General features: G+C 36.0%; 1 long non-coding RNA gene across 1 annotated transcript in view; it reads left to right on the top strand.

Annotated features, from left to right (window-relative positions):
* Window positions 1-26,588, top strand: part of LOC145516428 (uncharacterized) — a 372,999-nt gene that overhangs the window by 221,908 nt on the left and 124,503 nt on the right. The window lies entirely within an intron of this gene.

Genomic DNA, 26,588 nt, shown 5'->3' with positions numbered 1-26,588 from the left:
GCTGTAATGCAGAGACATCACTGCTGACAAAGGTCCGTAGTAAAGGCTATGGTCTTCCTAGTGGTCACATATGGTTGTGAGAGCTGGATTGTAAAGAAGGCAGAGCACCGAAGAATTGATGCCTTCTAACTATGGTGCTGGAGAAGACTCCGGAGAGTCCCTTCAACACCAAGGAGATCAAATCAGTCAGTCTTAAAGGAAATCAACCCTGAACACTCATTGGAAGGACTGATGCTGAAACTTAAACGCCAGTATTTTTTCACCTGATATGAACAACTGACTCATTGGGAAAGACCCTGATGCTGGGAAAAATTGAGGACAAAAGGAGAAGGGGCACCAGAGGATGATATGGCTGAATGGCATCACCAAGGCAATGGACATGCTCTTGAACAAACGTCGGGAGATGGTGAGGGACAGAGAAACCTGGCGTGCTACTGTCCATGGGGTCGCAAAGAGTCAGACAAGACTCCATGATTGAACCACAACAACATTCTACTCTCTGCTTCTAGGTGTTCAACTGAAATAATTATAACTGAGAACATAAAATAAAAGAAAATAAAGTTCTCAGTTTGGTGTTAAAATTAGTGGAGGTCTGCCAGTTTAATGGAGCAGATTTATCCCAGAAAAACATGTTAAAGAAAGAGAAAATTTTTTAAATATACCTTTCTCAGTAGTTCCTTGTAATGAAATATTTATAAAGACTAATTTATTCATTATTTAAATATTACCAGAGTAACCCTATCATCCTATAGAAGAACATAGGAACTGAGTTTGGAGGTGAAGAATATATTGTAAATAACCTTCTATCATGGAATGAGAGAGATGAATGACAGAAAAATTTAAATATTTTAAATGAACAAACATAACTTTTTATTCAGAGTTTCAGAAGTCGTTACTTATTGAATTCTGGTGCCAGCACAAAAGAAAAATGTGAAAATTATGAAAATCTAAGAAGATATTACCACAAAAAATCAGAAACCATTGTAGTATTTTTAAAAGAATGTCCCAAGGAGATTTATTCATACCTTTATTATTCATTAAGTTAATTAACAAGTTCTGCTGAAATAGAATTAAACAAATGCTGTCATTTTTGGTACAACAATACCAACTACTGTGTTGAAACCATGGAAATCAAAGAAGTGACTCTAAAATTTAATATGAGAGAAACCTTATATAGGATAACTTTAATCATGATTCTTAACCAGGTATGCACACTTGACTCACCTGCCAAGCTTTTAATAAATTAAACATACAGAGTCCAAATATGAAAATTTATAAAACGAAGAGCTGTGCTAAAATGTGTGGTTGGGAGTTGGTGCCCTGGTACATAATAGCAATTCTTTATACTCTTGGAAAGCTATTTTATTAAGATTCACCGTGGTATTCATTTCTAAAGTGAACAGAACATTGTAGAATCCTTGCTTGAGAGAATGACAGATTAAAACATATTACAAACCTTTTTTTTTTTTAATAAAAAGAATAAATTGCAATATAAGAAATCTCTGTGAATGATTTTGAAAGTACCACTTTCTCTGCTCCAGACTCTCATAAATATTTTACTTCATGACAATTTTGTTCTTCCTAACAACCATATGGAGAAGGGCATGATGACCCACTCCAGTATTCTTGTCTGGAGAATTCCATGGACAGAGGAGCCTGGTGAGTTACAGTCAGTGGGATTGCAAAGGCGGACGTAACTGAGTGACTAGGCACAACAATGATGTGAGCTATCATCACCTCTATTTTCCAGATAAGCAAAATGGTATATAGAGAGCTTAGATAATTTATGCAAATGTGTATTTCTAGCAAGTAATGGAGTGGAGATTTTAACCCATAATTTATGACTCTGGACCACTATATATATACTGTATATATACCAAAGAGTATTTAAATTTTCACCCAGAATTTCACAATCTGACATATGAAATAAAAAGTTAAAGTTTATAACTGACTAATCACAGAAATTTTAGATTTAAATGTACTTTAAATGTAAGCTATGGCTTCTTCAACAATTGTAAATGCTACATAACATTAATTATAATCTTTCTTCTAATATGAACTGAAATAGTATTACCACTTTTGTTTTATAATCTGTTTTATCCCCTCCCCATTTTTTTCTGTTAAATCCATGTATATAGCTGGTTAAATAACAAAAGACAGCTTTGTCACAAGCAAACTGGTCAGTCAAGTGGATTAGAATTGTTTACAAAAGTATAAAATCTGCTAAAACTACCACTGCCAGTAAATCCAAGATTAAGATAGTAAAAATCAACAATGTGATAAAACTTATCACTATTTAAATTATATATATAACATATAGTTAAGATCACTTTATGATCAGAATTAATTTACCATTTAATAGCCATAATTATTTCTCCTCATTAAATCTGCAAACAGATTAGATAATAAAACATTAATCAGAGAGAAAATCCAGAACACTTTTTAAAAATTAAGTTTTCATTATTCTGACTAGTAATAATACTTGTCAATACTGGAAAGTTAAATCACCATTCAGACATATCACTTATTTCTGATGATGCAAAATTCAACTATCTTATTCTTAAAGCATCTTTTGAAAACTCTATAATGAGATCTATAATTCTCAGATCAAAATCAATTATATTCAGGTACATCAATGTGCAGTGTGGGGATACAGCCAATAATAACGTAATATCTCTCTGTATGCCTATAGGTGGTAACTAGACTTATTGTGGCAATCATATTGTGATGTATAGAAATGTCAAATCACTATGTTGTGCACCAGGAAGTAGACAGAAAATGAAAGGAAGGAAGGACAGAAGCCAGGAAAGGAAGGAGGGCAGAAGGGAGAAATGAAGGGAAGAATCGGGTATATTCAGACTTGTTACACATTCTCTGCAATGTTTATTAGATTTTCTCATTTTTTCGTATTCGATTTAGACTCCATTTAGCTCAAAAATATGTCTGTCACGCATCAGTGTGCATAGTTGAGCATGTTTACTTGATTGCTCCCATTTCCCTGGGTAGCCTTTCCCTATCCGTACTGGTTTAATATCACTCAGGCCCTGTACAGCACTCTGCAATACTTAATTTACTGCCTCTTGTCATTCCATCATTAACCAACATGGTGACTTTATGTAAATTAAAGCACTTCACTGGTATTGCGAGGAAGAGTTTCTAATAACTGTATGTAGCCATGAGGACTACACTGAGAATGGCATCCTCTGAAGTGACAAGAAACACAGCAGGCGTAGTCATCCTTGCACTCGCTCCAGTGATGTCCTTCCTGATGCCCTGTTTGACAGCTACACCTCTCTCAAATTCAGTTTTCACACTACTGTCCCTTCTTTCTCTACCTTTAGTCACATTAGAAATAAGATTGCTTAGCTTCTAAAGATCTCTAATTTTACAATTATTTTCTTTCTTCTTTAAAATTTGTGTCCAGTATTAGGAGAAGGGCCAGTTGCCCAATGTCTTTCTAAAAGTCTTTACGTTAAGAAATGATTTACATTTTCTCTCTCTTGTAAGGCAATCAGCAGTCTCTCTCTTTTCAGGATCTCTAACCAAATCTCAAAAATTCTGCTGGCTCTGTTTCTTTTGGCTTCAAACATAACATTCAGTTAAACAAATATTTTAAAACTACAAAAGTTGGAAAGAATCATCCAATCCCAACTTCTCCTACAATTAAAATGATAAATTTGCTCTTTATTTTTCTCCATTTCTCAGAGCTCTATGATCTGTCTATTATCACAGTTTTATCAATGAATCTATTCACTATTCAGTCTCTAATTTAACATGGAAAAAAGTTGAATGAGCAAATGAGAACGTTATGACCTTTGAGTACCTGGAGTATTAAGTGGAGAAATATTATACTTCAGTTTTTGCCACCCATTCTGAATATAATCTTTGGAACAAGCAAAGACAAGAATAACTTTAGAAAAATCTGTGCTTAATCATAAGCACATACTTAATAAACAGTTTATAGGGAAAAAAGCCATTAAATGAGATATTAGTTTTTAAGGCTGAAGTATATTTTTATTGAACTAATTATGACTTCCTTTCTTACTATTTTCTGAAGTTATTATTTATGCTCCTCTGTGAATATTCTTTAAACTTTTATCTTCCTTTACAAAAAATGGAATATCCAACTGTATTTAAATATATTGATTTTTTTATATTTGTCACATATTGGTAGCACAAATTATGATTGGATCCGATTTGTGTTGCCCATAGAATACTACATGTAGTTGATACTCAATATTTGTATATATGTATATTTCTCCACTAAATTAGTCAAGATTTAAAAAGTGGCACTAATTCTTCCCTTTCTTTAAATAGATAGAAACAGCTTATTGTATGCACAGGCTCAGAGAATCTATAAACAATCAAAGCTTTCATTCTCAATTTGAGATTTTTAAATGATTAAATAAAAGTGAAATTGGTGAAATGCTACAATATATACTTTAAGTTAAGGACTTTTGTTAAGTGATTGAGATGGTAGATCTGTGAGATGCAGTTTTATATAACAAGACCCATGTCTGACATAAACTGGTACAAAACTTAGAAATACGACAAATATCTCCATATCTAAACTCCAGTTTCTATGACTATGTTACACCCTATGGAAATTTCTCATAGTTCTGGAGGCAGGGAAATCTAAGAGCAAGGCCCTGGCATGTACAGTGTCTTGTAAGAGCCTGCATCCTAGGACATTGATGGCCTTCTTCTGTGTCCTCAAATGGCAGAAAAAGAACGAGAGAGATCTTTGGGGTTTCTTTTTTTTTTTTAACTGTTTTATAGTCAAAGTAAACTTACGAACTCCCCCTAGCGCCCACCAGCCTTGCTCTTTTTTTTTTTTTTTTTTACTTTACAATATTGTATTGGTTTTGCCATATATTGACATGAATCCGCCGTGGGTGTACATGTGTTCCCCATCCAGAGCCCCCTCCCACCTCCCTCCCCATCCCATCCCTCTGGGTCATCCCAGTGCACCAGTCCCGAGCACCCTGTATCATGCATCAAACCTGGACTGGCGATTCGTTTCACATGTGATAATTTACGTGCTTCAGTGCTATTCTCCCATATCATCCCGCCCTCGCCCTCTCCTTTATAAGGGCACTAAAACATATCTGTGAAGACACCACCCTCAGCACCTAATCACCTCCCAAAGGCCCCCAGCATGCAAAATTTAAAGGGACAGAACCGTTCATTCCATAACATAAATTCTTACAGTTTTGTGATTTTAGTTTGAATTCAACTGAGGTCTGATGCTTTTGATTATCCATGCATGAATTCATTCTATTTCATAACATTTTTAGGGGGAAGGCTCACTTTTATTTTCTGGAAGAGTTTATATAGAATTAGTGTTATTTCTTCCTTACATGTTTGGTAGAATTCACCACTGAAGTCATTAAGCCCTGATTTTTATTTATTTATTTTTGGATGGCTTTAAATTACAAATTCAGTTTATTTAAGGCATTTATAATTTCTATTTTTTTCCTTGGGTTAATGTTGGTTTATCAAGGAATTGATGCTGCCTCCTGCAAAACCTGTATGCAGGTCAAGAAGCAACAGTTAGAACCGAATATGGAACAACGGACTGGTTCCACAATGGGAAAGGAGTACATCATGGCTGTATATTGACGTCCTGCTTATTTAACTTATATGCAGAGTACATCATGTGAAATGCCAGACTGGATGAAGCACAAGCTGAAACAAGATTGCTGGGAGAAATATCAGTAACCTCAGATATGCAGATGATGCCACCCTTATGGCAGAAAGCAAAGAGGGACTAAACAACCTCTTGATGAAAGTGAAAGAGGAGAATGAAAAAGCTGACTTAAAACTCAACTTTCAAAAATCAAAGATCACGGCATCCGGTCCCATCACTTCATGGCAGATAGATGGGGAAACAATGAAAACAGTGACAGAATTTATTTTTTGAGGCTCCAAAATCACTGCAAGTAGTGGCTGCAGCCATGAAATTAAAGGATGCTTGCTTCTTGGCAGAAAAGCTATGACTAACCTTGACAGTGTATTAAAAAGCAGAGACATTATTTTGCCAACAAAGTCCATCTTGTCAAAGCTGTGGTGTTTCCAGTAGTCATGTATGGATATGAGAGTTGGACCATAATGAAGGTTGAACACCAAAGAATTCATGCTCTTGAACTGTGGTGTTGGAGAAGATCCTTGAGAGCACCTTGGACTGCAAGGAGATCAAACCAGTCCATCCTAAAGAAAATCAATCCTGAATATTCATTGGAAAGACTGATACTGAAGCTGAAGTTCCAATACTTTGGCCACCTGATGCGAAGAGCTGACTCATTGGAAAAGACCCTGATGCTCAGAAAGACTGAAGGTAGGAGAAAGGGTTGACAGAGGATGAGATGGTTGGATGCCATCATCGACTCAATGGACATGAGTTTGAGTGAACTCTGGGAGTTGGTGATGGACGAGGAGGCCTGGCGAGCTGCAGACCATTGGGTTGCAAAGAGATGGACTTGACTGAGCAATTGAACAACAATCAAGGAATTATCGTCTCATAAAGGTATACAAGTTAATTGTCAAAAAAGCTTCGTAAGACTCCAGTGATGTCATTTGAATACTAGGGGCTTCCTTGGTAGCTCAGACAGTAAAGAATTTGCCTGCAATGCAGGAGACTCGTGTTTAATCCCTGGGTGAGGAACATCCCCTGGAGAAGGAAATGGCAACCCACTCTAGTATTCTTGCCTGGAGAATCCCATGGACAGAGGAGCACGGTGGGTTACAGTCCATAGGGTGGCAAAGAGTCGTACATGACTGAAGTGACTTAGCACATAGCACAGTGTTTTTACTGATGTCTCCTCTTTCATTCCTGACAATAATTAATCATTTTCTCTTCTTTTTTCTGTATCATTCTAGATAGAGATTGGTCAGTTATATTGATATTTTCAATAACTGAGTGTGGTTTCATTGTTTTTCTCTATGATTTTTTCCCTTCCATGTTCTCTTTCAGTGATTTATTTTTTTGATTAATATGTTCTTTTTCTCTCCACCCTCACACTTCTAGGATTGCCAGTATACTCATATTTTAACCGCTTGAACTTTCACATATCACTGAGTCTCTGTTCATAATTGTTCTACCTTTTTTCTTTGTGTAATTCAAGTAGAATAGCTATTCTTCTCTTATCTTCAAGTTTACTGATCTCTTATTCTGCAATTCAGTTCAGTTCAGTCGCTCAGTCATGTCCGACTCTGCGACCCCATGAACCACAGCACGCCAGGCCTCCCTATCCATCACCAACTTCCGGAGTCTACCCAAACCCATGTCCATTAAGTCGGTGATGCCATCCAACCATCTCATCCTCTGTCGTCCCCTTCTCCTCCTGCCCCTAATCCTTCCCAGCATCAGGGTCTTCTCAAATGAGTCAGCTCTTCGCATCAGGTGGCCAAAGTATTGGAGTTTCAGCTTCAACATCACTCCTTACAATGAACACCCAGGATTGATCTCCTTTAGGAGACTGGTTGGATCTCCTTGCAGTCCAAGGGACTCTCAAGAGTTTTCTCCAATACCACAGTTCAAAAGCATCAATTCTTCGGCGCTCAGCTTTCTTTATAGTCCAACTCTCACATGCATACATGACCGCTGGAAAAACCATAGCCTTGAGTAAAGGGATCTTTGTTGACAAAGTAATGTCTCTGCTTTTTAGTATGCTGTCTAGGAAAGTCTAGGTCCTTTCCTTCCAAGGAGTAGCTGTCTTTTAATTTCATGGCTAAAATCACCATCTGCAGTGATTTTGGAGCCAAGAAAAATAAAGTCAGCCACTGTTTCCACTGTTTCTTCATCTATTTGCCATGAACTGATGGGGCCGGATGCCATGATCTTAGTTTTCTGAATGTTGAGCTTTAAGCCAACATTTTCACTCTCCTCTTTCACTTTCATCAAGAGGCTCTTTAGTTCTTCTTCACTTTCTGCCATAAGGGTGGTGTCATCTGCATATCTGAGTTTATTGATATTTCTCCTGGCAATGTTGATTCCAGCTTCTGCTTCATCCAGCCCAGCATTTCTCATGATGTACTCTGCATATTAGTTAAATAAGCAAGGTGACAATAAACAGCCTTGATGTATTCCTTTTCCTATTCGGAACCAGTCTGTTGTTCCATGTCCAGGTCTAACTATTGCGTCCTGACCTGCATACAGGTTTCTCAAGAGGCAAGTCAGGTGGTCTGGTATTCCCATCTCCTTCAGAATTTTCCACAGTTTATTGTAATCCACACAGTCAAAGGCTTTGGCATAGTCAATAAAGCAGAAATAGATGTTTTTCTGAAATTCTCTTGCTTTTTCGATGATCCAGTGGATGTTGGCAATTTGATCTCTGGTTCCTCTGCCTTTTCTAAAACGAGCTTGAACATCTGAAAGTTCACCATTGATGTATTGCTGAAGCCTTGCTTGGAGAATTTTTGCATTACTTTACTAGCGTGTGAGATGAGTGCAATTGTGCAGTAGTTTGAGCATTCTTTGGCATTGCATTTCTATTCTGCAATATGTGCTATTAAAATCATCTCATGAAATGTTATTTCAGATGAAACATTTATAATAGCTGGCTTGAAATTACATCATTACTGTCATTTTTGTTTGTATTGATTTTTTTTTTCTTCCTGGCTATGTGCCACATTTTTCATTGTGTGCCAATAATTGTGTAAGTCATATTAATTGTCAGATTTTATTATCTTCTTTTAAAAAATGTTAATGTTCTTCTGGTAGGCACCTACTGTACCTGTTGAAAAGAAAGAAAAATTTTTGTGGGACCAGAGTAGATTTTACTTTGGGGCTCATTTATATACTTGTTCACCTAAGGAATGGTCTTTTTAAACTATCTCCTTAAATACCCAGGGACTCAACAAAGTGAGTACACTCCAGATGTTCAGATATCCGACTTTCCCCTATGTTGTATACATTGGTTTCACTTTCTACTTTAGAGCTACCTATAGTTCTTCATTCCCTGAGAGTTGTTCTTTACTCAGTCTTAGGAAGTCTCAGTCACAGTATGAGGCCTTAGTTCTTAGCCTAGGACTCAGGAGGTGCCTTATGGAGATTTCTTTAGCTCCCTTTATACATGTGTTAAAATGCAAATTTGTGACACGTTAAAATTTTGTTTTTTAACTTATTCGAGCTAACAATATGTTGGAATGGAAAGCATCACACCAAATGTGTTATGAGCTCTTTCGGCAAGGTCTAAAGCAGAGAAATGTATTGAGCACACAGCGAAGATAAATGATTAGTCAGCTAACTATAACTTATTTGTTTGCATTATTTGGAAATTTTAGATATTTGGCTGCTTTAATATTTGTTTTTCAAATTTCATTTTCTCAGAATGAAGACAGTCTTGTTTACTCTTCATGGGTAGTTATTCTTGAGTTGCATTTTCTCACATTCAAGAAAACCCTGGGCTTCGTTGGTTTACATACGTTACCAAAGGCACTAGAGTTGTCCCATACTAAAGACCCTCTTGCATGCATGCATGCTAAGTTGCTACAGTCTTGCTATGACTCTTTGAGACCCCATAGACTTTAGCCCATCAGGTTCTTCTGTCCAAGAGATTCTCTAGGCAAGAATACTGCAGTGGGTTGCCGTACCATCCTCCAAGGGATCTTCCTGACCCAGGGATCGAACCCACATCTCTTACTGCGTTGACAGGTGGGTTCTTTACCGCCAGTGCCACTGGAAAGTCCCAAACACACTCTTACTTAACTATTAATACATTATCCACAGACAACTCCTCTCTTCTGTTGTACCCAATAGATTCCATCTGTCTTAGTTCCGCGGATACTGATCTGTGACTCCTTAGCTCAGTAGGGCCAGCACGTTCTGCCAGGTTTCCCCTTCGTAAGGATAGAAAGTGTCTCCAGTCATACCTCACAGTGTCATGTGTCCTAATATCTGAAAATAAATACTTCTTACATCCTGTCTGGTTTTCTAGTTGTTTACAGAGGGAGGGCTTTCTAGTTCCATCACTCTTTTATAGCTGAAAGCAGAAGGTCCTTGTTCACTAAGCTTTGAAAGCTATTAACTTAAAAAAAAAAAAAAAAGCCTAGTAAGAAATTCAGTATTTCCATCATACTCTTTCTGGTTGCCCTATCTTTGTGATTGCATTTACTATTCTTGACCACATTTCCCTTTTTTCATAGACTTCCTCTTTTCTTTTCCATAATTTATCAGAAGGGCATGCTACAAACCTAGGTTAAATGGTCTCTTGAATCCCTTCTCTGACTCCAGAGTCTTTAACTTTCCAATCCATCAAGAATTCAATTTCTAGATAGATTATTCTTAAACATATTTTGATTGATCTTTTGATCAAAGCTTTAAACAGTCTAATCTTTGTAATTTAAAAAGTTATATTTCTCTGCCTAACTTTTAATACTGTTCAGACCTGGATTTCTATCTAATTGTATATTTTTCTGTTTTCACCATATGCCTTCACCCCAGTATGTATGTGACATGTTTATCAGACCTCACTTTCGGTTCAGCTCAGTCTCTCAGTCTGACTCTTTGTGTCTGACTCTTTGTCCAGGGTCTACAGCACTCCAGGCTTCCCTGTCCATCAGCAACTCCCGGAGCTTACTCAAACTCATGTCCATTGAGTCGATGATGCCGTGCAACCATCTCATCCTCTGCCATCCCCTTCTTCTCCTGCCTTCAATCTTTCCTAGCATTAGGGTCTTTTCCAGTGAGTCAGTTCTTCCCATAAAGTGGCCAAAGGATTGGAGCTTCAGCTTCAGCATCAGTCCTTCCAATGGACACCCAGGACTGATCTCCTTTAGGATGGACTGGTTGGATCTCCTTGCAGTCCAAGGGACTCTCAAGAGTCTTCTCTAACACCACAGTTCAAAAGTATCAATTCTTTGGCACTCAGCTTTCTTCACAGTCCAACTCTCACATCCATACATGACTACTGGAAAAACCATAGCCTTGACTAGACGGACCTTTGTTGACAAAGTAATGTCTCTGCTTTTTAATATGCTGTCTAGGTTGGTCATAGCTTTTCTTCCAAGGAGCAAGTGGTTTTCCTTGTTGGATTGCTATTTTCCTTAAAGCCTGGGATTGCCAGATAAAATACAGGCTGTTCAGTTGTATTTGAATTTTACATAAATAATGGATACATTTTATTATAAAAATATGCAAAATATAGTGTGGGATGTACTTTTAGTAATAAATTGTTAATTATTAAACTGAATTCAAGCAACATTTTTTTACTAAGTCTGGCAACTCTAAATTACTACCTATTTTTAAGTTCAGGCTTATGTTTATAGATTATATGAAAACTTTTTATTTGTCTAATAATTATTCATCTCTAAATATCTACCTATGTTGTCTATCTATGTTCTCTCCCATCTTATTTTACAATTAATATGTACAAAATATATATACATGCGATGTTAAATAACTTATTTTTAATTTTATTAACTTTGTATATAAATACAGAAATTTTAACTTATGTTTATTATGAATTATTTCAGAAGTTGCAGTACAAATCTTAATTATTGCCAATTGCTTATTCATATTGTTACAGTGTCCTAATGTGTTACCTACATATTGCTTTTAATCCTATTTCAAATGAATAATTTCCAGAATGTACATTTTCTGTGACCTAATGCTTCAATTTTAAAGTGATTAATGTTACACTTAAACAAGACCATGAAAACAGAGTACAAAGACCTCATGTCCTTGTCATAGAATAAATTTCCAATTTCTCCTTTCTGCATATGGTATTTTCTATCTCAGTACCATCTGTTTCCTTCATAGCTATCATTGATCTAATTTGAGCCTTCATTATCTGTGTTGTGGCAAGAGTCTTCCAAAAATCCTTTAACTATAGTCTTTCATAACTTAAATCTATTTTTTTAGTAGAGCAGATATTGGCATCTATCAAAAATATACCTGTTTATTTTAATGCGATGGTATAAATTTCAGTGATTTTGTACAGTCATCATGAGAATTTCAATCTGCTCAGCATCATATCTGAGACCTACTATGACAACCACCTGCCTTTCAGCCACATATTCCACTATTTCTTTTTAAGGTTTACTTTTTATAACTGATCTAAATTGGGCACTGCACTTGAGAACATTTTACCTGTGTAAAGGAATCCATTCCAAATAATTAGAAAAAAATGAAAGGGAGAGAAAAAGTAGAGTCTAGTCTGTGTGTAGATCATATGCTTTGGTTACTTTTACTAAGAACAGTATCCCAAGAGAATATTGAGGGTAGACAAGTTATAGACATTAAAAGTACAAAGTAATCCTGTTTTTCAGTTCAGTTCAGTTCAGTCGCTCAGTTGTGTCCGACTCTTTGCGACCCCATGAACTGCAGCACGCCAGGCCTCTCTGTCCATCACCATCTCCAGGAGTCTACACAAACCTATGTCCATCAAGTCAGTGATGCCATCCAACCATCTCATCCTCTGTTGTCCCCTTCTCATCCTGCCCCCAATCCTACCCAGCATTAGGGTCTTTTCCAATGAGTCAACTCTTCGCATGAGGTGGCCAAAGTATTGGAGCTTCAGCTTCAACATCAGTCCCTCCAATGAACACCCAGGATTGATCTCCTTTAGGATGGATTGATTGGATCTCCTTACAGTCCAAGGGACTCTCAAGAGTCTTCTCCAACACCACAGTTCAAAAGCATCAATTCTTCGGTGCTCAGCTTTCTTCACCGTCCAACTCTCACACTATATATATACAAAAAAATAACAGTAGGATGAAATATATCACTAGGTCACTTAATGAGAGCTACTCCTTGAACATCTATTCATTATAAATTCATTAAAATTATTTATTAAAATTTGAATTTTCTAAAAATAAAGGATAAAAAATTATACCATTTCCTTTCTTTCTTATAATTTGAAATATAAAGCTGTAATTTCAAAAGAAGTGGGCATATTTTATGAATAAAATAACTTTTAATTATGATAAAGTATTTTCTCTTAAATGATCAAACCTATAAATTAAAATAAAAATCAAATCAATACAAGTAAAATATCTCTTAATTATCTTGAGAGCTTCAAGTCAGTGATTTCAAATTGATTATTATTAAATATTTTTTCTCAGTTATTAACTTAGAGGCTCTGGAAACATAGATGTATGCGAATATTATTTTCAAGTTTACTAAAATTATAAATATTTGAAAAAATGTGAAATTTAAAAAATTTGTCTTAGAGATGTAGATCATATCTTCTACCCTGTCAAACTTACCCTTGGAGCACATGTATTGAATACACTTTCTGTACCAGATATCTTCACTTATAATTTTATAGCATATGTACAACGAATCTAAACACTTTTTGTCTTACTAAACTGAGACAACAGATTGCCAGAACTGTATTTGAATGCAGCAGTACCTAGTGTCAAAGACAAGTTAATACTCTTTATACATCACCCTTCTAAATCCCACATAATCATATTCTAAAAAGAAAACACCTGGAACTTCTTGTTGGGCATCTACATAAATTTCAGATTACTACTTTTATTTTTGAAATTATTTTTAGTGGAGTATAGAGACTATCACACAGAGTGAAATCAGAAAGAGAAAAACAGATGTCATATATTAATGTATATATGTGGAATCTAGAAAAATGGTATAGAAAATCTTATTTGCAAAACAGAAATAGAGACACAGATGTAGAGAACAAGCATATGGTCACCAAGGAGAGGTAAAGGAGGGGGATGAATTGGGAGACTGGGATTGACAGATATACATTATTGATACTATGTATAAAATGGATAACTAATGAGAACCTACCCTGTAACTCAGGAAACTGTATCCAGTGGTCTGTGGTGACCTAAATCTCAGACTTTCAAATTCAACATGATGTCAACCAAATGTTTTCTACTACCGGGTTAGTACCAACCATAGCTCTTTTTGAATCTTATGCTATTTCAGCATTTTTCTGATGCTTAAAAAATGAAATTTCTTTTCACCCAACTTTATTCCCTCTTAGAATGATCAATTCAGGAAAATAAATGTTGTTTATATAACTCAGGCTTCCATTATGATGAATTCCCATCAGCAATTTTCAAAAGCTATCTTCATTTACTCTTCCAAGTGCTTCTAAAACTTTGAAATTGGTCATTTATTCCCCTAGTCACTAACAGTAATCTAGGCAATATGTCTTTTCCAACTGCCAATAATGCTGATTTAATACGTTCTGTTTGGAGTTTTCCTTATTGCAGTCAAACAACAATTTTATTTTACTTAACAGTAACTTGTTGAAAATTAATAGAATTTGTTTACATTTAGCCTTATAGAACATCACATACTTTAGGCAAGAATGTGTTTAAAAGAAGAAAAATATATCTGAGTTACCAACCTGCATTCAGAGTCAGTCTGTGAAACTATTACTATCACCCTGATTAACTTGAAAATCTATTAGCCTCTATTAGTGTAGATGTAAGACTTTTTAGTGTGACAAGCTGTCCGTAGCATTTTTTTTAAATGTGAAGAATTGTCTGTGACAGTTCACAAGTCATAATTATCTTCCAATTATATATATATATGCAATTATATATATGAATCAATACATCTGGACTTGAATAAACTACAAGAATTCCATATTTATCGCTAAGGATTTGTACATTTGTTCTCAGAACTTGCAAGTAGGTGCTTCTCACAAGGATGTTAACAACTTCAGAAGAATTAATTCCATAAGGAAGAATTTCCTTCAATTAATTTTTAAATGGATAATGTTTAATGTGGCAGGAAATGTACATATTTTGGCCTCAAGACCTTATGAGATGTTGATGACAGTTGAGGGGGATCCATGTGGCAAGTCAGTAACATTTTAGTACTTATAATAATTACTCTCTCACTGCAAAATATGTGTGTTTCTTTGGTGGAGAAGTTCCGTTCTTAAAAAAATAGTGAAAATTTCACTAATATGAAATATTTCTCTTTTTAGGGAAGAATCAGTTTATAATTGTGGAAGATATATTTGATTTTTCAAAGTCATTAATTGCTTTCCATAGAATACAATTAAGTAAAGTCAAGTAAACAAAAGTCCAATAGCCATATGTGACTATGATTATCTGCCCTCGCAGGGCTCCCCAGGCATGCATTTGCAATCAGTAAGTAATGGGAAAGACTTAGAGGTCACAAAAAGCAAATTACCTGCCATCTCTCCCTCCTTGTCATCTCATCAGGCAAAGGACTTCTTATCCCTTGCTTCTGAATACCATGGGGCATGTGCTCTATTGAATTTTGTCAGGTCATGCAGAGCTGGTAATGAACTCTGAGCAGTACACTCCTGACATGACAGAGAACATAGCCTCAACTCATTAAATTAGTTTTCTGTCATCTAAACCTATACTAAATGACAGTTGTTTTTTCAAAGTCTTTAAATGATTGATAGTCTGGTATAGAATACTCAGAAGGAATTTTAACTGTAACTCCTCTAATTGACTACATGAATTAGAAATAATATGTTTTGTCTCTTTATAAACACTGAACATGTCTCTTTATAAACACGTGACACTGGAAAATTGCATGTTACTTATATGTCAGAACACTGGATTTAATAATCTCACTGCTGTGAAAACAACTATTATTCATGCTATGTACTAGATATGGATATTTGTACTGTAGATGTTCTTTACAATAGGTAAATCGGAAAACAATCTGAGGAAACTTAAACTTTTATTATAAGAATAATGTTCAAAAACAAAGGAAAGTATAAAGAGTAATGTTGTGAACACTCAGGTATACTAATGTCTAGATTCACTAATTTTTCAGTTTTGATAATCTGTTTCATTTGCCCACACATAAAAACAAATAATGAAGGTGAAAGTGAAGTGAGTGAAAGTTGCCCAGTCATGTCCGACTCTTTGAGACCCCATGGACTATACATTTCATGAAATTCTCTAGGCCAGAATACAGGCGTCGGTAGCAGTTCCTTTCTCCAGGGGGTCTTCCCAACCCAGGGATCAAACCCACATCTCCCACATTGCGGGCAGATTCTTTACCAGCTGAGCCACCAGAGAAGCCCGAGAATAACTGGAGTGGGTAGCCTATCCCTTCTCCAGCAGATCTTCCTGACCCAGGAATAGAACTGGGGTCTCCTGCACTGCAAGCAGATTCTTTACCAGCTGAGATACCAGCGGAGCAATAATGAAGGTATTTTAGGTGTTAAATACCTAAAAGTTATTAGCAGGTGTCATAGCACTTTATGTTTAAAACTGTGAACAAGTATGTTCAAATTGTAAGGTTTTCATATTTTACTGCAATTAAATACTGTGCTAACAAAATTAGTATCTATTATACATTTCATTTCTGATTTCTCCAACATTTCTCCAAAATTTCTTTAGCAACTGTTGTCTACCCCTAAATAAAATATATAACTAATGCCCACTCATTTAATTTTCTTGTTATGTTTTAACAATCTATTTAACTTAGTAAAATGCTAGCCTTCATCCTTTTTTCTCATATTGGCTTATGGGAAAGTTGAAGACATTTGACCTGGAGAATGTTATCTATTCTAGATTTCTGTCACCTTTTCCAAATTGTTATTTAACATATTCCTTTGTCTTCTGTTTTTATGTAAATGGGAAATTATCTCCAAAGGAGAGAGGTTGGATTCATATTGAATGTTTTAACATCAGGAGATGAATTATGCTTTTGTTTTCTCATTGCATTGTTACCGTATTTTGTTGAGAAATGATTTTATGGCATAGTACTTTGGAACTCTGTGAATGTCCAATCATCCAACAGCATTTCACCTGTTGGGTTTAGCACTGATTGGTGCTTCTTTTCTGAATTAATGATTTCATTAGGGGGTATTGACAATTTTCAATTTCCTGATTCCTTTCACTTTTCTCAACTAGCATTGCTGTCATGAGAGTATGATTTCTTACTTATCTAGAGTTGAATGAAGTACACTTTTAATCAAAAGCAGACTAAGAGTTTTCCTGTTTCTTTAATATCAATTTTTGGACTGAAAAACTGATTTATTAGAGACATCTAATTGTGATCATTGTTTTTGTTTATTTGTTAGGTTTTTGTATTTCTTTCATCGGAGTCCTCCTGTGAAGTCATGGATTTTTATTTGTTCAATCTGTTCCAGTCAATTAAAATAATTAACATTTTGATGCTCAAATTTTTACAAATTTAAAAAGTACTAGAATTTTCAAACTGAATACTGTATCTGTATGAGTGAATCATTAGTCTTGAAAATTTCTTTACTTCTGGCGCATCATAAACTGTGATGCTCCACTTGTACTTGACTTCAGCCAGGTCTATCTAACACGACTGAGCAACTAAGTATAGCACAGCATTAGCTATCATCCACACATGTAGTGGGAGTCCAGGTAGGTTGTGGTTGGAGTGATTATTGTTACTTGAGTATCAGTGCTTTTAAATACCTCCATGGGAAAGATATATGGGCTTCCTAGTCGCACGATGGTAAAGAATCTGCCTGCCATTGCAGGAGATGCAGAAGACACATGTTTGATCCCTGGGTTGGGAAGATTCTCTGGAGAAGGAAATGGCAACCCCCTCAGTACTCACATGGAAAATTCCATGGACAGAGGAGCCTGATCAAGTACAGTTCATGGGATTGCAGAGAGTCGAAAAATGACTGAGAACGCATGCGTGCAGTATCATGCATGGGAGAGATACAAGTTTAGTATCAATAAAGTTAAGACTTTGTTTTAATATTTGAAATTTCCAATGCATACTTAGGGTTGCAGACAATTTAAATAAGATTTTTGAACATACTCTATTTCACTTAAGCATTAGTTTTTAACTTCAGCTTTTACCTGACTATATACCAGGAAAAATATTTCTAAAGTGTTAAAAGTGACTGAATAAAGTTAAGGCTTATTTGTAGTAGTTCTTCTCTAGGACAAATAGTAGCAGAGTAGTTCTCTCTCTCTCTTTCTCATACACATACTAGCATCGTGATTGCGCATAAAGTATTTTGGGACTTCCCAGGTGGCTCTAGAAGTAAAGAACCCACCTGCCAATGCAGGAGATGTAAGAGATGCGGTTTGATCCCTGGCTCAGGAAGATTCCCTGCAGGAGAGCAAGGCAACCCACTCCAGTATTCTTGCCTGGAGAATCCCACGGACAGAGGAGTCTAGTGGGCTCCAAAGAGGTCCATGGGGTAGCAAAGAGTAGGACACGACTGAAGCGACTTACCACGCATGCACATATATTTTATTTTAAGAATATTTTTTTCAGAAAGATTCTTTGCTTTAAATATATTAGAAAACATTATAAGGCAGATTCCATTAAATGTTAAGGATATGATTTTGAACATTATTTTTATTGATAGGGCTGCCATGACAAAGTTTTGTGGACTGGGTGGCTTAAACAACAGAAACTTATTTTCTTACAGTTCTAGAGGCTAGAAATCCATGATCAACGTGCTGGCAGATTTGGTTTGTCTTAAGGCCTTTCTCTCTTGGGTTGCCAGACTTCTGACTAAGTCCTCCCATGGCCTTTTCTCTGAGCATGTACCCCACTTTCTTTTTCTCATCATGAATGGACACCACCATATATAATCTCTTTGTGACCCCATGGACTATACAGTCCAAGAAATTCTCCAGGCCAGAATACTGGAGCAGGTAGCTGTTTCCTTCTCCAGGGGATCTTCCCAACCTAGGGATGAAAACCAGGTCTCCCGCATTGTAGGCCGATTTTTCACCAGCTGAGCCACCAGGGAAGCATATATAATCTCATTTAAACTTAATTACTTGTGCAAGGTACATCTCTAAATATGGTTAAATTTTGAGGTACTAGGCTTTGAGACCTTAACATATGAATTTGTAGGGAGTACAATCCACTCCATAACAAGCATGCTGAATTACGTAGTGAAAGATTCACTGTGTGTGGTGCAATAGGCTGTGGGTCAAATTCTGGCTTTGACATTCGGTGACCTGTGATTAGTAATTTAATCCTTCAACCCAGGATGTTCTCATGTCAAGTAGGAGGGAAATGGAATTGAGTTAAATGGATGGTTCTGAAAATTAGTGATTATATTTGTGATGTGCTGGGCATATAATATGTCAATAAGTAAGCTCTCTTACTACAAAAACTAATGTTCTTCTTGTTTTATGGAGGACAAATTCAATGATAGGTGTTTTTTTGCTATAATTCTGAAAAAGGTGTTTAATTATATTACAATTTTAATTATTCCGTGTTTATATCTAACACTGAGCATCTCTGTTAGGGTACCAAGAATGATTTCCAGGTTTTTGATAGATCTATCCCCTCAGTTCCACGTTTAGGACAACTTCCTTTTTCTCCCATCATTTTTTACGAGTTTGCGCTATTATATAAAAGTTTGAGAAGCTATGTGTTGACAACAAGATACATTTATGTAACATAATGTCAAAGGACATGTCATATTAAATTAGTGGCTTATTTCACCATCATATACAATTACAAGCAATAAGATATTTTTGAAAGTTTAACTTTTATAATAATTTGAGAAGTTCCTATATTTTGTTTAAACTTTTGACAATGAATCTAAGATAATATTTAACTGTGATCTGTGGAATTATCTTATCATTGAAATATTTTGTGACAGTATACTATAGAAAATTGAAGTAAATATGTTTTCTGCATTATTAACATAAACAAAAATACTTGCATGGGAATAGATATCATAGAAAAAAGCAAAAAGATAGCTTTAGTAGCTAGAATCTGTACTTATAATTTATGAAGGCTGAAAAAAGGTTTTTAATTTTGTAATAGCCAACAAATTACAAAATCAGCTTATTCACATTATCTTCTGAATAAAAGCCTGTTTTAAGTTTCTTCAGATGCATTAATCTGAATTTATGACACGTCCTGGGAAACAGCAGAGACTGCTTTAGCCTTTTGGTCTTCCGATTACACAGGAATGCCATCTAGTGTCAAAACAGTATCTGCAGCCTTTTTGTCCTACGAAAACTCTACTTTATACTGTTTTTTCTGTAAAATATGCTTTAAAGAAATATATCACAATGGATAGTTAGGAACTACCTCTATATCAATAAATAGAAGAATGTCAGCCAAGTAGCCTTTAGGTACTTCTGTTTTTTTTTTCTTGTTATAAAATTAAAGTTAAATTATATTTAATTTAATATAAAATATATTCATTCAGTTCAGTTCAGTTCAGTCACTCAGTCATGTCCGACTCTTTGCGACCCCATGAATCGCAGCACGCCAGGCCTCCCTGTCCATCACCAACTCCCGGAGTCCACCCAAACCCATGTCCATTGAGTCGGTGATACCATCCAACCATCTCATCCTCTGTCATCCCCTTCTCCTCCTGCCCTCAATCTTTCCCAGCATCAGGGTCTTTTCAAATGAGTCAGCTCTTCGCATGAGGTGGCCAAAGTATTGGAGTTTCAGCTTCAACATCAGTCCTACCAATGAACATTCATTTAGGCATTCTAAATAAGCAACTGTATTAAGGAAAAAAATTCAGAAAGATAACTTCTACCCAGTAAGCTCAAGGTTATATCAATTTATTTTATAATTTTAAGTTAATTCAGAAATACATAAAAATATATTCTTTTTAGTTACTGTTCACAATTAATCTGTTATAATTAATATCTTCTGAAAGTGAGGAAACCATTGGATGCAAATCTAGTTGATAGATTGTCTGATAGTATAGTAATTTTATCTATTGGTGTTTATTAAATGCTTAGTACAAAATGATAATTTACCTATACATTTTTTAATATAAACTTATCATGCTCTGCTAGCTTGCTACTGAAATTTCTACTTGAATTTCACTTAAATTGAGTACTGAGATAGTGCAAATGAAAGTGAAAAACAACTTTATTAAGTTGGTTTATTAGTTTCTGCCTTTGTAGCTGACTTTTATAATTAAGAGAATTTTCAGTCATTTCATTTCTTCTCTAGGAAGCCAGTTCATTTTCCAAGTGCAATGAAGTATCACCTTACCAATTAATTTTCCGTCATGGAGAACAGTGCTATACAAATGGTAGCAGGCCCTAGAGTGGAATTTGGTAATAATACAAAGCAGAATATAAAGGTCCAAGTGCAGGGGAATTTTAGTTGAATGGGAGAAACTGTGGGAGAAGAGGATGGGAGGCAGCAGGTAATCTGGTGATTCAGTTCCAGTGGCCATGGTGGCTTATGTTTTGGATGTAGATAACACTCTTCCATATGCCATTAGCAGAGGTTTGACTTTCAACTTGTAGCTCACACAAGGCTTCCTTCATTAACTCCAACAGGCTACTACAAAAAGGAACATTCCCAAAACCTGGCACCTTAAGAGAACCTGGTTCATAGCGAAAGCCAGTTAGACCCCACTTAGCACCATGCATCCTGAGACTGACATTTATATTTTTCAACACATCTGAAAGGTAGAATCATTGTTTTACAGAATGAAGTATCTATCAGTAGTCTGTATTTCTGACTACCAGTTCTGGTTTCACTCAACTTGACATATCAGAAGGCAGAGTTAAAGCTCAGCTGTAAAATCAAGCATTTCTGGTTGTTATCTGTGGCTTTCCTACACCCTATGTGTAATCTGAAGTAATCAGTCTGCCTTTCAGATTTGTTGAAAAAGATAAAGTGTTGTTATTATCACATTCAGAGGTAAGTGTTATTATAAAAAGGAACCATAGATGAATTTATGTATTAATAGGAGACAAAAACCAGGATTCCAACCCTGGTGTGATTGGTTTTAAAATCTACCCTTTTGCAGCTGTACTGTGATGCAGCTCTAAACCAAGTTTTGGCAGTAACCATACACATTTGAAAAAATAATTTAATCATTGTCCTTGTTGGCAGAATAAGACAGTGGTATTATCGATTTTTTAAAAATTCATTAAATAATCTGGCTTGCAAAAAAGAAAAGGTTTGATATGATTTATTTCATCATTATATTGCTAAAAGATCAGTAGGGAGGTGAATGATTGAAAAAAGGCTTTAATAAAGCTTTAGAGCTTTTATGATAGAAATGTCTAAAATGAATGGTGTGGAGTAAGTCAACACTAACATTTGAAGTGGCAGCAGAAAGTATTAATAGAGGAGGTAATAAAGGAACAGAGTCTGGGAGGATTAGCCAATAATCACATAGCAGACAGGCGAAAGGGGATGTCACCATGTGATGTGGAGGAAATAGTAGGAAATTAAAGCACATATTAGCTTGATATACTCACTGTGTTACTAGTAGTTGATTAGGCTTGTACTCTGTGAGGATTACATGAAGTAACCCATGAGAGTCACTTTGGACAACTCTTGTCCTGATTAGTAGCACATACTCCACAAATGTCAACTATGCTTGATAATAATGGCTTATAGTAGGAAAAATAGAGCAGGAGAGAAGGTCAGCAATATAAGGAAGAGAATAATCCCCAAGTACCTGTTACAGAGCACCATAAATACGTTTTTTCTGTATATAATGGAAAGCCACAGAAGGATGCTAAGATTGGAAGTATCCAGATAAAATTTTAATATTTGGATGACCACTCTACTAGCTAATGGAGGATTGATTAGAAAATAACATGAGACAATCAAATTTAAAGAATGATGCTTAAGGCAAGAACATAGGCAATAGCAGGGGGGTGAAGAGGAGACACTCATGATTGAAATTTTACCAGACAGTATAGATAGGACTTTGCCTATGACAAGATACAAATGGAAGTCCAACGTGACTCCCAAGCTTCTGACTGGTTACTGTGGCAATGTTAATATTTCCAAAAAATTCAGAGCCAGAGCAGCATTGCTCATGAGACACTGACCAAAATACCACCATCATCTCAATACTCAACAAAAATCTCATCCGCCACCAAGAGGAAGCACCTTATCAAATCAGCTATTTCAGAACTGCCAACAGTTGAAGGTTAGCTTTCTGGGGACATAGACTCCATGACAGAGAGGAAGATGCTGAAGTTTTATTAGGCAGTGTGCTTAGGACTAAGTTCCTTTATAGCAGTGGCTCTCATGAGTCTGCATCCCAGGAGATGTTTGTCTATGTTCGAAGGTATTTTTTGGATCTCATGAGTCATTTTTGGTTGTCACAAGTGAACACAGGTGCTACTGGCATGGAATGAAAAAAAAAAATCAGAGTACTGTTAAGTATCTTACATTACATAGGGCAAGCACTGACCATGAAGAATTGTGTGGCTCATATTGTCAATAAAGCATTGAGAAAAACCTGCTTTGCAGAGTGTAGGAGTTCAATAACAAAAATGTTTCACATAATTGATTCAGAAAGCTTCATGATTCAGTATTATAGCAATATTTGAGTATTTAAGTAGAGTTTAACTAATGTAATTTCAAAACAGCCAAATATTGATTTCAATATAACACAAGTACTTTTCTGTGATTCTCAAACACCAACCAACAGAAACACTACTGCAAATTGCCTTTTTTTCCTGACTAGTTGCACTACAACTCACAACTACCATTGTGCTTTCTTTTCTAGTATTTTTGAAGCCTATGTGAGAATTAATAATTAACTGATAATAGCTAATAAATTATAATTAAGTGAAACTGATAGCACAAAAATAATTGGGAAATTCCCAAATTTGGTGATTAAGCAATCCGATTGTAAATAACCCACATGTCAAAGAGGAAGATTAAAATGAAATAAACATTTTTATGTGAATAAAATGAAAACACAGATACTAAAATTAGTGGACTGTATCAAAGATAGCAGTTCAGAGGAAATTTGTGGCATTAAATATTTTCATAGAAAAAAATATGATTTCAAATAAGTAATACATATTTACATCTAAGAAAGTAGAAAAAAGAGCACATTAAATGAAAAGCAAGTAGAAGCAAGTAGAAAGGAGGAAATAAAAACATAAGAATAGACATCTATTAAATTAGAAACAACAATATTACAATATTGTAAAGTAATTAGCCCCCAACTAAAATAAATAAATTTATAAAAAAAAAAAATAAATTAGAAACAACAAAATAATACACAAATTCAGTGAAAGCAAAAACTGCTTTGAGGAAAGGATTTTTATAAATTTAATCACTCTATAGTCAGATTAATCAAGAAAAAAAGAGAAATGACACAAATTACAATATTATAAATAAAAGAGGGAACATCACTACAAACCATGTAGACAGGAAAAGGAATAAAATGTAGGAGGTTATGGCTATAAATTTGAAAAATTGAATAAAATTAGCATTGTTTCATATACAAAAATGTCATTTAAAACTAATCACTTTACAAGCTTAGTTTTTGATGTAATTATCTTTGTCTCATTTACCACTTCACAAATGCTTTATCTTTTGTCAGATATAAACACATTGTTAGATGCGGAATGCAAATATTTTATCTCAATCTATGAACCTGTAGATAAGTATGCATCTAAAAGAAAAAATAATAATATGAAGTCAAAAATTTGAACATAATTCACCAAAGATATACAGTGTGTTAGTTGCTCAGTAGTGCCCAACGCTTTGGGACTCCATGGACTGCAGCCCACCAGGCTCCTCTGTCTATGGGATTTTCCAGGCAATGATACTGGGGTGGGGTGCCATTTCCTTCTCCAGGAGTTCTTCCCGACCGAGGGATAGAACCCCGGTCCCCTGCACTGCAGGCAGATTCTTTACCAACTGAGCTATAAGGGAAGATGGCAAAGAAAAAAGCACATAAAAAGCAATCCAGGATTAATCATGAAGGAAATGCTAAACAAGGGCTTCCTAGGTGGCTTTAGTGGTAAAGAATCTGCCTGCCAAGGCAGGACAAAAAAGAGATACCGGTTCCATTCCTGGGTCAAGAAGATCACCTGGAAAAGAAAATGGTGACCCACTCCAGTATTATTGCCTGGAGAATCCCAGGGACAGAGGAACCTGGCAGGTTACAGTCCATCAGTTCAGTTCAGTTCAGTCATTCAGTCGTGTCTGACTCTTTGTGACCCCATGGACTGCAGCATGCCAGGCCTCCCTGTCCGTCACCAACTCCCAGAGTTTACCCAAACTCATGTCCATTGAGTAGATGATGTCATCCAATGATCTCATCCTCTGTCATCCCCTTCTCCTCCCGCATTCAGTGTTTCCCAGCAACAGTGTCTTTTCAAATGAGTCAGCTCTTCACATCAGGTGGCCAAAGTATTGGTGTTTCAATTTCAACATCAGTCCTTCCAATGAATATTCACAACTGATTTCCTTTAGGATGGACTAGTTGGGTCTCCTTGCAGTCAAGGGACTGTCAAGAGTCTTCTCCAACACCACAGTTCAGAAGCATCAATTCTTCACTCTTCAGCATTCTTTATAATCCAACTGTCACATCATACATGCCTACTGGAAAAATTATAGCCTTGACTAGACAGAACAGTGTTGGCAAAGTAATGTCTTTGCTTTTTAATATGCTGTCTAGGTTGGTCATAACTTTCCTTCCAAGGAGTAAGCGTCTTTTAATTACATGGCTGCAGTCACCACCTGCAGTGATTTTGGAGTCCCCAAAAATAAAGTCTGTCACTGTTTCCACTGCTTCCCCATCTATTTGCCATGTAGTGATGGGACCAGATGCCATGATCTTAGTTTTCTGAATGTTGAAATTTAAGCCAATTTTTTCACTCTCCTCTTTCACTTTCATCAAGAGATTCTTTAGTTCTTCTTCATTTTCTGCCATAACGATGGTGTCATCTCCATATCTGAGGTTACTGATATTTCTCCCAGCAATCTTGATTCTAGCTGGTGCTTCATTCAGCCTAGCATTTTTCGTGATGTACTCTGCATATGTTAAATAAGCAGGATGACAATATACAGCCTTGGCGTACTCCTTTTCCTATTTGGAACCAGTCTGTTGTTCCATGTCCAGTTCTAACTGTTGCTTCCTGACCTACATACAGATTTCTCATGAGGCAGGTCAGGTGGTTTGGTATTCCAATCTCTTGAAGAATTTTCCACAGCTTGTTCTGATCAACACAGTCAAAGGCTTTAGCATAGTCAATAAAGCAGAAGTAGATGTTTTTCTGGAACTCTCTTGCTTTTTCGATGATCTAACAGATGTTGGCAATTTGATCTGTGGTTCCTCTGCCTTTTCTAAATCCAGATTGAACATCTGGGAGTTCATGGTTCATGTACTGTTGAATCTGGCTTTGAGAATTGTTAGCAATACTTTGCTAGCATATGAGATGAATGCAATTGTGCAGTAGTTTGAGCATTCTTTGGGATTGCCTTTCTTTGGGATTGGAATGAAAACTGACCTTTTCCAGTCCTGTGGCCACTGCTGAGTTTTCCAAATTTGCTGGCATATTGAGTGCAGCCCTTTCACAGCATCATCTTTTAGGATTTGAAAAAGCTCAACTGGAATACCATCACCTCCACTAGCTTTGTTCATAGTGATGCTTCCTAAGGCCCACTTGACTTCGCATTCCAAGATGTCTGGCTAGGTGAGTGATCACACCATCCTGGTTATCTGGGTTATGAAGATCTTTTTTGTATAGTTCTTCTGTGTATTCTTGCCACCTCTTCTTAATATCTTCTGCTTCTGTTAGGTCCATACCATTTCTGTCCTTTATCGAGCCCATCTTTGCATGAAATGTTCCCCTGGTATCTCTAATTTTCTTGAAGTGATCTCTAGTCTTGCCCATTCTATTGTTTTCCTCTATTTCTTTGCACTGATCACTGAGGAAGGTTTTCTTATCTCTCC

Source organism: Giraffa tippelskirchi, chromosome 8 (assembly GCF_054371585.1).
Source record: "Giraffa tippelskirchi isolate mGirTip1 chromosome 8, T2T-mGirTip1v1.2.pri, whole genome shotgun sequence".
Taxonomy (NCBI): domain Eukaryota; kingdom Metazoa; phylum Chordata; class Mammalia; order Artiodactyla; family Giraffidae; genus Giraffa; species Giraffa tippelskirchi.
The sequence above is the reverse complement of the archived record's forward strand: the minus strand, read 5'-3'. Positions and strand labels throughout refer to the sequence as shown.